This window comes from Bidens hawaiensis, unplaced genomic scaffold (assembly GCF_021521415.1).
Source record: "Bidens hawaiensis isolate Kalapana, Puna unplaced genomic scaffold, B.hawaiensis_p1.1 tig00026223_1, whole genome shotgun sequence".
Classification (NCBI taxonomy): Eukaryota; Viridiplantae; Streptophyta; class Magnoliopsida; order Asterales; family Asteraceae; genus Bidens; species Bidens hawaiensis.
Genome location: NW_027494225.1, coordinates 249,881 through 259,235, shown reverse-complemented (window position 1 = coordinate 259,235; position 9,355 = coordinate 249,881).

Sequence of the window (9,355 nt, the reverse complement as noted above, 5' to 3'; positions counted from 1 at the left end):
TGCAGCACGAATGAACAGTCCAGGCTTCACTGTATATACAAACTATGAATTGTGATTACGCATAACTGATTTCTTGAAACTCACCAACTATATATAGTTGACCCGTTTTAACGTGCTTTTCAGGTATGCCAAAGTTGGAATGAACTCATGAGGTGCTACCTGTTCTGTAATGTGATCAGTGCCATGTGAATAGATGCAAGTATACTAGTATAGATTGGGACATATAATGAACTGATTTTGTTATTTTTACCTAGATTGTAAACGAAGATAGAACTATGTAATATAATGTAAATTAGTTTGTATTGTTTCTTTATAAACAATGAGGTTGATACAACAGGTGTCTATTACATTCCCGTTTTTTTGCTTTCGCATTTGCTAGTCAGTGTGTGACAAAAAGAAACTTAATATATTTCCAAAAACCACAAACAGCCAAAGTCAAAACCAAACCAAAACAAATCCTATTCCTTTCCCGAAACACTAAACTAAACCTAAAACCCTATCCTACCAAATTACCCTTTCAAAGATAGAATTCAACATTGGTCTTTTACAAGAATGCATTCATTCGATTTCTATTACTTTGCTTTCTATAATTCTCAAAACCTAGGCTGCCACCATAACTCAGGGAGATAATCTTTTTCTTTAGCAATGAGGTGAGAAAAAAGTGGCGCCAAGAGGAACCAAGGGCACCATTTTGTGGGATCTCGAAAATTGCAAAGAAAAGAAGAGCAAAAAAAGATATGAATGATGTTTGGGTTATAGAATTTGGTTTCACACAGGAAGATGTAGAGTAAGTTAAACCAAATCCCAATACGAATATACCAAACTATTGAGGATGGGGGCTATTAGGCTTAAAGCTGAACGATCCTCAAGAGTTGGAAGTTATGTTCAAAGCAGGATTGAGGAAGAACTGATCCACATATTAGATAAAACCTATCTTGACGATCTGACCTTATAAGAGTAATTAGGTTTGTATAATAATAAAATAAATTAAAATAAAATAAAAAAATAAAAATATTTGCTGATTTACCACTCTTCGGGACGAAGAATGAAACAAAGACAAGAAAAAGAAGACAACCTAGAAGAAGGAGCTCAATTAGTCGTACCCCTCCAAAAAAAAACACCCCTACCAAAATATCCAACAAATCCAACCACCCACACACCAAAACCTTTGGAAATATACTATCTTTGAACATATCCAGCACTTTATAAAGTGGGTGGAGAATTGATCTCTTGACAAGTATATTCTCTATGATTTTATTTTGGCTAAGAGTGTTTATACATAGAACATTACACGTATGTCCAGATACAAAGCCGAGTGTGTGTGAACATTGCGAGCACGTAACATTTTTCACAAACAAAAGCTCATAAAAGCAAACCAAAGTTTAAATATCACTACATATACGAACACGTTTTGTTCTTATGAATTACCGGGATTTTCTGAAATTTCTTGGGATGTTTAGCTCCGGTAGATATGCTGTTAGAAGAATTTGTTCAAAGCTTGCATAAAGCCAAGCAAGGTTCAAGTGTGGGGAGATTTGATGTATATAAATCTATACATCTTTTCGACACTAAAATATTTAGAAATAAGTGTAATATCGACAATTATATTAGAATAAATAACCACTTATGTTTATAATTTCTATCTATAGGTAAATATAGCCCTAAAGAATAAAACGAGCTGATATACGAAGAATAACGGAGAAAAACTGTGAAAACAAACTTAATACACCCCATGGTGAATCGAGGCATGGCCATGTCAAGAACATACAAAGAAAAGACAAATTTCAGGAAGTAACAACATAGCCATGTTAACCTCAGCACACCCCATGTTGAAACTACAAAAGGAAAAGATAAAATAGAAGGTTCTGAAACTCAGCACGGCTCGTGTTCAACCTAAACACGCCCATGTTGATAGTACAAGAGAAATGACAAATTTGGACTCTTCTGGACTTACCACGACCATGTTTAGAGGTCAACATGGCCGTGTTCTCTCTGCTATTGTACCGTCTGACAACAAGCATTAAATATAATAGGACAAAGTGATCAATACGGTCGTGCCCGACCCAACATGGGCCGCTTTAAGCCCCCAAATCTGCCTATAAATTGAATGCTCATCTTCCACATTTTTAACACCTTCAATAACATTAAATCCACTTCACCCACCTTCTTTCACCTACATAAAAAAGAAAATTATCCCATCCATCCACCCTTTGAAGATCAAGGAGATTAAGCTCTTGGAAGAGGTTATTAGCATCAAAGATTAGTCATCTAATTTGGTTATATTGTTCTAATTTGATCACGTTTGTATCTATGACTTTGATGTATAACATTATGCTTACTATTGCCTAAACTTTCATAGTATCATCTTGGTTTAAAATAAATCTTAATTGAAGTTTAATAATATTGGTTAAACATGTGATTGGTTTATTAAAAGTAATGGTTATGTTGTATTTATCACTTTATGAGGAATGTTAAAATACTCTTAAAATTTACACCAAATCTAGAATCCTTTGATATAAGTTTTAGGTCAAATCTAGCATCCTTTGATAGTCGGGGAAATGCCACTCTTGTGAGGACTTGTTTAATTAAGATATGGACCTGAAAAGAGACGCCAAGTTCCGATCTTGACGATAAGCCGAGAAATTGCCACTCTTTATCAGGCCTTGGTTAATAAACTATAAATCTTTAAAAGAGACACCAAGTATCGAGCTTGATGATAAGCCGGGGATCTGTCATTCTTGTAAGGGCTTGGTTAAATAACATGAATCATAATATGAACATGGATCAAATGAATTATTAGTAGCAATTGATCATCCTAAAATGGGAATGTTGACAATGTCGTGAAAACGGATTGCTAATATTCATCCACTAAAATCGGTTAATTACTTGACAAGTGAGTGTTCAACATAACGTATTTCAAACACCTCTTTGATGGTTATTACGTGAGTTCTAATTGTCCAAGAGTTGTGTGGGTTGATAAGTGGTAATTCAAAGTTAATCATTTACAACTTAAGTAACCTTAATTGGTATTTTAAGTATAATACAAAGGTTATTTTTTCTAAAATATCAAGGACAATTCACTTATTAATTTAAGGGACTGTCTCATCTTTAAAGTAAGTTACCTTATAAATGTTTTAGAGTAAAGTGCCAAAATCGTCCCTGAGGTTTGATCAATTATGCGACTTTCGTCCAAAAAGTTTTTTTTGTGCAACTAGATCATCAAGGTTTGCCACTCCTTGTCAATTACGTCTAAATCGCTAACTCCGTTAAATTTTTAACAGCAAGTCTGGGTATATTTGTCTTTCTAACTGTATTCAAAATTTTATTCCTTTTTTAAAATTTTAATCTTTATACCCAAACCCAAATAACATGCTTTGTGAGTTGTGAATGAAATCTAAGACCTTTCTCGTTCTTTCCTCCGAAATCACAAACCTAGCACTACCTCCTCTCACTTGATGCCACACCTGCTTGGAACCACTACTGCAACCTACGCTCGCTTGAAGCTACTGTTGCTGTTGAACGCCTTGCTTGAAACCAACGCCGCCACCGTCTGTCTTCTTCAATCAAAACGCCACCATCACGACCACTAACATAATTTCCTGCGACCACTGGCCTAATTAACAAACGGTATTCATAGTTGATATCTATGAAAAAGGTCACGGGAATCGGTGTCCATCAACAAATCTTGTTTCAATCCCCCATCTAATTTACGGAAACGGTCACCGGCCATCAAATCTAGCATCCTTTGATATAAGTTTTAGGTTAATCTACTCGTTTTGACCCACCTAATAAAAGCCCTAAGTTTTGAAAGATATGAAAAAATATTAAATTTTGATTATTTGAAATAAGTGGAAATTGTAGGGTTTAATGGGGGGAGGAGGGGAAAGGTGATGATTCTAACCTGGTAGATATTGAAGGGTTTTAAATATCGGCTGTTCAGATGGTGACTGTGGCATGATTTTTTGGGTGGTGGTGTTGGCAAGTTATGTTGGGATGGGGTAAAGGATGAATTGATGGCAAATGATGAGCTTGGTGTGGTAGGGGTATTATGTTTAAGAAATAAAAGTATACAAAATAAACTGAAATGACCGTTCTATCCCTTACTTTTTGTTAAAAATCTAACGGAGTTAATGATTTGGAAGTAATTGCAAAACGTGGGAAACCTTAATGGTCTAGTTGCACAAAATAAAATTTTTGGACGAAAATCGCATAATTGATCAAACATCAGGAACGATTTTGGCACTTTACTCAATATTTGATATAGACCATATGCTTACTTAAAATGATGTTGTAACGCCCGTTAATTTCCGGTTTAAGGATTTTAAATCATGTAAAGTATGTATACTTCTCGGGAGTTATCCGGCATTTTTCGTTGACCCTATCATCTTCCTGGTACGTTAAGTCATCTAATCTTTCCTCACAAGTTGCATGTCCCATAAATTAGAAGGGCTAGAGTGTAACATGTTTATTTATATCATAAAAAAATAAAACCTAAACCCTAGCCACCATATTGCAGCCAATCGGACCATGAAGCCCATAAAAAAATAAAACCTAAAAAATAAAACCTAAAACATGGGATACTTCTTCTTGAACTGGGGGTGGGACTGGCTCATCCATTATCGTCTCTAGTTCCAATGTGATATCCTCACACAAGGCTTCCTCTTCTTCATAGACGGCTTGTTATGTGTCATAAGAAAAACTAGCTCCTAGACATTAAGCACTCAACTCGTTAATCTAAGATTCCTTTGCTTCTATTTTATGGAGTCTTTCTATTTCTTCCAACTCATTAATCATAGCTTGCAATGACTCTAATCTGTAGACTCTTTCACGTTCTTCCTCTACAGCTCTGTATCACTCGCACATAGCCTCAAATTCATAGTTCCATTTTTCTAACGAGTGCTCCTATTCTTCATCTTCTTCCAACATCTTAGCATTCATATTGATTTGCTCTTGAATCATTTGAATGAGGTGGGAGTCATCTGTAATTTGTGGTTCTTTTTTCATGGGCCTCGTAATTTCTAGTAATGTAGCTCGCACTTTCCCTTGATATTGAGGCTTCTCTTCTAACGACTAAGTGGTCCTTAACTAAATATATTGGGTTTGTGAAACGCATGGAGACTCAAAAGATTGTGAGTAGGGGTGATAATCATCTAAACCATTCTATGGGTACATCAACGGATAAAGACAGTTATTTGCATAATGATGGTCCACAATTTTCGTACCAAATATTTATAAACCGACTCGATCAATTAAACATATTAACTAAAATATCCTAAAGACTCGACAAAATACAATAAAACAAACATTAAATTATGTTAAAGACGACTAGACACAATGTATCTATGACACATACACACAAGACACACCACAACTCAAGACACAAAAAGACCAAATAATCAATTAAGTTTAATCAAAGCTAGATTCGCTATCGCCTAAATATCCCTATCAACAGGGCCAAAAACTTGATGTTCTGAATGAGGTCTATAAAAACTTAACCTAACCTAGACACTATTGTTTTAAATTTATAAACCAAGACTCTTCAACTGCTAGACCACTCGAAAGTAGTAAAGCCTAATGAAGTCTAGATATCAAACCCAAAGGACACCAGTGAAACTGTTAGGTTGTGTTTTTGGTTTATTCTTGTAGTTTTTGGTTTTGGGCTGTATTGATCTTTTACATGTAAACCAAGATCTATTGATCTCTTTGGGCTTTCAGTTGGCAAAATATATAAAGAATATATGTTAACGGTTTAGGGTTGTTCGTTCAATGTTATTATTTTTCTACCCGTGTAAGTTGTTAAGGGCTTAAGCACCCGATATATAATATACGCATGTTTTGAAGCTTCTTTATTGTCTTTGGTGTGTTCTTGGTTGTTTTCATAGAATCAACTTATTGTTTAGTTTCCGCCAAACTGTTAAGCATATTGATATCACATTTGAAGATCTGTCACGGGACATACAATTGGTATCAGAGACTATAAACCTATTCTAGGCTTGGTTAGTAGTGATATCAAGGATTCTGTCGTTGATCTAAGAGGGTTTGTTGTGTTGATGGTTTCTAGATCTCAAAGAAGGGTGTTCTTCGTGTTCTTCGGCTGGTGAAAGCTTGGTTTGGAGTAGATTTTGGTATATCTCATATTTAATTTAAATCCCATCATTCTTGGGATTTAGTTAAATATTCAAGATTTACCATATCTTGAACCATCCTTAGGTCTCTGGTTGATTTTGAAGTTCTCGGGAAGATTTCAAGATTCGCGGTCAACATTCAAGGTTTTCGGGAAGATTTACAAGTTTTCGGGGTGAATTACCTATCAAGGAGAAGGCTCCGAAGAAGTTGTGGAGAAAATGTGGAGAAGCATAATCAGACGTCCTCAGGTTATTACCTATCAAAGAGAAGGCTCCGAAGAAGTTGAGACAAAGCCAGTTGAATTGTATACAAGTGCTGACTTTGACCTTGTTGAGGAAGATAAGAAGGCTTTAGCTACCTTGACCATGGCACTTTCACCTGAAATTGCCTTAGGATTTAGAGAGTTGAACTCTGCCAAAGGACTCTGGGAGTCTCTCATTGAAGTGTTTGAGGGTAATAAGGACATGAGGAGAAGTAGGCAAGATCTCCTAAGCAACAGTTTAACATGTTCAATCATGTGTTAGGAGAATCTTTGGAGAAACAGCTTCACCGGTTCATCTCGTTGATCACGGAGATTAAATCTGCAAATATAAATCTCACTTCTGCCGAGATCAACAACAAGCTGGTTAACTCACTTCCTCAGAGCTGGGACTTGAATGTGGCTGTCATTAAGAAGATCAAGGATCTGTCCAGATTGACTTTGTCGGAGGTTATGGCTATCATCAAGGCTTGTCACATGGATTACAAGCAACATGCCATTGCGCGATAAAAATAGGGCGAAAAAGAAAAAACACAAGAAAGACTAAACATGGGCAACTAAGGGAATAATGTGGGTGAAGGAAATATAAGTGTAAAAATGGCTAGACATGAGGTTTATCCTAAATTCCTCAATGGTTTATACCATGTATATGCATGTGGTTTTGAAGTGCAATCCTAAAAGCAAGTTCTACCTTACAATAATCACCCGGTTCACTCAATTGCCCGCAAAAACGTGAGCAAAAAAAACTGACGAGGCCAACTCCCGTAAACAAACGGAATGGGTAACTTTTGCAAGGTAAGAATGTGAATCTTTTTTGTCATGTTTAAAGGTATGTCTTTTTAAAGGTTTTCGGCTTGAGTGTGTTAAAGATTTTTGGTGCAGGACAATACAATTAAAGTTGAAGTAAAATTGCATAGTGGTTATTGTTAATTTCTACAAAAATTTTAGGAGTTTTGCAAAAAATTTAATTTGGAGAAACAAAGTTCATAAAATTCCCTCCCCACGCTTGAATTGTGCAACACCCTCATTATGTAACAAAAAAATAAAAGTAAAGTGTCAAGAGAGAGAATAGAAACTCCCCAGAAAATCGAAAAGCTGCCAGAACATGGACCCGGGAGGGTCACATTGAAGACTCGGCAACGCCAAATGTGCAAATAAGGGAAAACCACATGCAAGGATAATACATCAAAACAAAACAAACCACACAACACAACGCAACAAACACGACAACATCAAAGACAAGAAAGGTTACAGCGATCCAATAAGCATCCACATACAATCCATGTTCACAAAAAATAACCTACAAATACACAATAAAACAAAGTCCACAAAGTCCTAAAACAAAGATAAATGAAACAAAGTACTAATCATCCAAATCATTAAAGACAGAGCCTGATGCACCCGTATCCTGATTAGTGAAAAGCTCGGCACCAAACGGGTCTGTCATGGAGTATGGGTCACGGACCGTGAACTGTCCGGACTGCACAAGTGGGTTTTGATGGGCATCGCCATATGGATCTGAGGAGGAACCTGGCTGGGAGTACTTTACACAGAAAGGCAGCGGTAGCTCGCCCACAAAGTGGCTCGATGATGAGGCGCCATATGACCATGAAGGTGTTGAGAGGAGCGTGAAAACCCTGATGAGTCGCCTGAGCCTACCCAAAAGCGTAGAACCACTCGAACTCGTCAGGTGTAATCAACGATGTAGTCGAGTAGGCCCCGTTGCTTAGTCTGCTCTGCCAGGAACTCCTGTTGAGCGGCCCGGAAGTCGTGCTAAGCAGCCCCAAACTCCTGCTGATCAAGAGTGAACTGATCAAACAGTTGTCAAAGCTTCCCATAAGCAAGCGGTTAATGGTCCTCGTGCTGTGGTGGGAGCTGGTGCGGCTGCTCCTGCTGATCCTGCATGTCCACATCCTCGTCCGGGGGAAGTGGGTCCCTAGCGCAGCACTGTCTATCTACCAATCTAATCCTGCTCCCCAATGTCGTCATGATCCCCATCGATTGAAGCAACATGCGTCAAATCCTAGGCAGCAGGAAAATCCAAGACCCCTAACTCATGGGCGAGCTCAGTGATGAGCGTCCCACGCAAATAGAACTATCAGCTGTCGAGCCACCTGCCCTGCAAAAGCACTCGGCCACGCTAAACCCCATATTACAGTCATGCCCGTCAATGATACAATACAATTGGAAGAGATCACGGGACACGGCATTGCCCACACTATCACCGCGGGCCCCAACGAAGTAAAAGATGATATATACAAAAGGCATTGAAGAGGGTCCAGGAGTAAGGTGGCCTTTGAATATCGACCATCGTGCTATTCTCCAGTCACCCGAATCCAAAACGTTTGCTTATCCTCGTTACTCGGGAAGTCCTATAACCCATCAAAGAGATCCGTCTTCAGCTCCTCATTAGTGTACAATCCAAGTTTACTAGCCAGGGTGGCAAGGGACCAGGTGTACCACTTACCACCTAACCGAAAATGGACATGAAGAAAGAAGCTAGAAACTCCAAAGTAAGCTCAAGATATACAGGTCGCCGAATCGGAACCGCTTCCAAGGCTCAGTAAGCTAGTTATCGAAATGCTCACGCTGGTTAATTTGACCGAGTGTCTCGTGGCAGAAAAAGTGCCCCATTGCCAATTTATCTCTCCTTGTCAATAACTCGTCGAGCCGGCGATGGGCATTTCGGCTCCTAGCGCTACTACCCGAAAACCGGCAGAATTGGTGACCACGCCCTAACATCAGATCAAAACAAAGGATGATATAGCAAAAATCAACTAAAGGAAAAAAAAATGGGCTGACTGACTATTTGGCATGGTCATGTCAAAATAGTGCACGGCAATGCAGAACAGCAGGACCATGCAATGGGTTGTGCAAGCAATATGGTCAAATATTGGGGTTGGCACGACCGTGCGAAAGTCCGGCACGGTCGTGCAATCCGATGAAAGCACTGTACAACAACTGTTAAGG